Below are 3,336 nucleotides of genomic sequence, written 5' to 3' on the forward strand. Positions count from 1 at the left end.
GAAGGTTCAGGTCCCCACCAGTTATAGTTTTGCTGTCTATGACTTCCTGCAACTTATTTAACTTCTCTTCTAAGAATTTTGATGTAATACCTCTTGGTGCATATATGTTTGTATTGATATTAAGCCATTGTCCATGGTACCTTTTAGGAAGATATAGTTTCCTACCTTGTCCTTTTTTATTAAATCTAATTAGATCAAGATTTCTACTCCTGCTCTTTTTTTATACTTTTTATTATTTCAGTTGAAACATACTATATTCTGCACCTGCATTTTACCTCTAGCCCTGATTATATCTCACTGTTTCCAATAAACAACATATTGCAGTATTCTGGTTTTTACCCACTCCGTAATCTGCTCCTGTTTTATGGGAAAGTCATCCCCTTCACATTCACAGTTATGATTATTAATTCTGTGTTAATCTCCATCCTATGTTCCCCTCATTTGTACTTTACATTTGCTCCCATGATATGCATAAATCCAAATTGCATGTGTAGAGAGAGAATAAACAGATCAAAAAGGTAGAAAAAATACATGAGATAGCAAAATTACATAATTCATAAAATTGAGGATAATAATCTTTAAACTCAGCAGTTCGTTCTCTCAACAAATTCCCTAAAATTACCCCTGATTATTGCACTGATTGAATAAGCAAGTTCATCCTGGTGGATTATCACCCCATGTTGTTTTTAAGATGTATAATGTTCTTCTGATTCTGCTCATCTCACTCAGCATCAATTCATGCAAATCTTTCCAGGCGTTTCTGAAATTCCATCCCTCGTGATTTTTTTTATAGAACAATAGTCTTCTGTCACACACATACCACAGTTTGGTCAGGCAATCCCCAATTAACAGACATCCCCTCAATTTTCAGTTCTTTAGGAAAGATGTCGGATGCGGCGGTGGCGGACACTCGGCTCCTGAACTCGAAGCCTCAGGACCTGATGGACACCTAAGGGCTGCCCAGCAACTTCCAGGAGATCAACATCTTCAACCCGCAGAGGGTGGGCATGGCCGAGCGCACTTTACCACCTAGGAGGTCCGGATGCGGACAAACCTACCTATCTTCAAGCTGAAGGAGTCATGTGTTCGGCAACGCTACAGTGACTTTGAGTGGCTAAAGAATGAACTGGAGCGGGACAGTAAGATTGTGGTACCCCCACTACCCGGGAAGGCCTTGAAGCGGCAGCTCCCCTTCCGAGGAGATGAAGGCATTTTCGAAGACTCTTTCATCGAGGAGGCAGGGCCTCGAACAGATTATTAACAAAATCGCGGGGCATCCTTTGGCTCAGAACGAGCGCTGCCTGCATATGTTCCTGCAGGAGGAGACAATCCACAGGAACTAGGTCCCTGGGAAGGTGCGCCAATAGGAAAGCCCTCTGCCCACCTGCCTTGTGCTGTCCTGGCCAAATGACACTGATTTTTACACTAAACCCCTCTCTCTCTTGATCTGCAGTGGCTGTCATCCTCTGGCCTGACTGTCTGCCATCGTTCTCTCTGGCACTTGGCCATTTTGTGGGCACTCTTCTAAGATCCTCCTCTCTAAGGAGAGGTGGGAAGCTGCGGGCAGAGGTCCTGGGCTTTTCGGGGGAGGGGTTCAGGAATTGGACTAAGAGGCACCTGCTTGGGCTTCCTCTTGGGCAACAAGGGTGCTTCAATGGCCAAACAGGTCAGAGATGCTGTGAGTCTGAGTGAGGTTCCCTACTCAAAAGTTTAACGTGGAACTCTGAGCAGGAAGCAACTCTGCCCCTTCCACCTGCATGGAACCTTCCTTTTACCCTGTTGTGGGATGGGCGACTCTCATGGGCTCTCCCAGTTTGCTCTATTCCTTCCTTAGGTCTACATTTTCTTGATTCCCTTCATGCCTCTTAGGTTGATGTCTGGGGCAGTCATCCACCCAGAAGCCAAGCATCCAGGTTGGGGGATTTGCTGGGTTCATCATACTTAGCTGCGTCAGAGTCTCAAGAAACTTCTGGGGAAGCAGAGGGCTTCCCCTTGTCTTTCTACCCCTCTCAAGGCCCCCAGTTGCTTCTTGTTCTTGGCTGGCTTTTCACCGTCCATCCTTAAATTCACCAGTGGAGAGTCAGTAACTCTTCCTGAAATCTCCCTGCAAGGGTGGGCTGCCTTGCAGCCTTGGTGGCTCTTGGGTGATGGTGCCTAGGGCTCTAGGAAGCTCCAAGTGGCCAGAAAGGACTCCTTCCCATTCTTCTTTCCATTTTTTGTTCCCAAAGGGTTACTTGAACAAATAATGGAGTGGGGGTGGGGGTGGGGGTGCCAAGAGCTGTCTTCCCATGCCCTACTTGGGTCACAGGATTACTGAGCTTTCTGGTCCTGGCTCTTCATAGACCAGTGATTCCTCTTGAAGGCAGGCCAGGGACAGCAGCTGGCTTGCTACAAAGCTGGTTCTTAGGGGTATGGGGCTATCCTGGGCTTTGGGCTGGGAGGGGGGCCTGTTGTCTGACCAGGGCAAGAGAGTAGGAAGAAGGAACAACAGGGAAGCAGGATGTTGGGAGAAGAGATGAGTAGCTTGATCTTGGAGTGTGGAAGGATTGGGAGCCTGTCAGGAGGCTGAAGTGCCCCTAGGACAGAGGCTGTGCCCAGGAGAAGCTCCCAGAGAGAGGCTCTGTTCCCTTTCCCACCTTGCTAATGTTGTTGTTGTTGTTGTTGAAATCAGCTTCCTTTTTTGAGCTGTAGCTTCTGTTCTGTATTTTGTAAGATATTCCTTCAGCATGCACAGGTGCTGAGAGTCTGCTGTGTATATATACTGATTTGGGGGGTCCATTCAGCAACACTGTTCAATCTTCTCTCAGTCAATGGCCTGTCCAACTTCTGTTCATATTAAACTACTGTGAAGCAAAAAAACCCCAAACATTCAGTTCTTTACCATTACAAGTAACGTTACTATGAATATTTTTGTACATATGGTATTTTTTTAACTCTTTTCACAGTCTCTTCAGAATACAGACCCAGTAGTGAAATAGCTAGAACAAAGAATATGCACATTTTATATTGTCCTTTGGGCATAATTTCAACTTGCTCTCCAGAAAGTTTGGATAAATTTATAGTTACACCAAAAATGCATTATTGTCCAAGGTTACCCAATCATTATGCTTTTTTGTAATATTGGCCAATCTGAGAGGTATGAGTTGGTACCTCAGAGATGTTTTGATTTGCATTTTTCTAATAAATAATGATTTAGACTAATTTTTCATATGAATATAGATAGCTTTGATTTCATCATCTGAGCATCTTCATTGCATATCCTTTGACTATTTGTCAACAGGACATAAATATACTTCTTCTAACAGATATACAGTTCTCAAGAGTTACAAGTTTCAT

General features: G+C 44.6%; 1 pseudogene; it reads left to right on the forward strand.

The window, feature by feature from the left end:
• Window positions 1-884: 884 nt before the first annotated feature.
• Window positions 885-1,367, forward strand: LOC141491880 (sorting nexin-12-like; annotated as a pseudogene).
• The last annotated feature ends 1,969 nt before the right edge of the window (window positions 1,368-3,336 follow it).

This window comes from Macrotis lagotis, chromosome 6 (assembly GCF_037893015.1).
Source record: "Macrotis lagotis isolate mMagLag1 chromosome 6, bilby.v1.9.chrom.fasta, whole genome shotgun sequence".
NCBI classification, from domain to species: domain Eukaryota; kingdom Metazoa; phylum Chordata; class Mammalia; order Peramelemorphia; family Peramelidae; genus Macrotis; species Macrotis lagotis.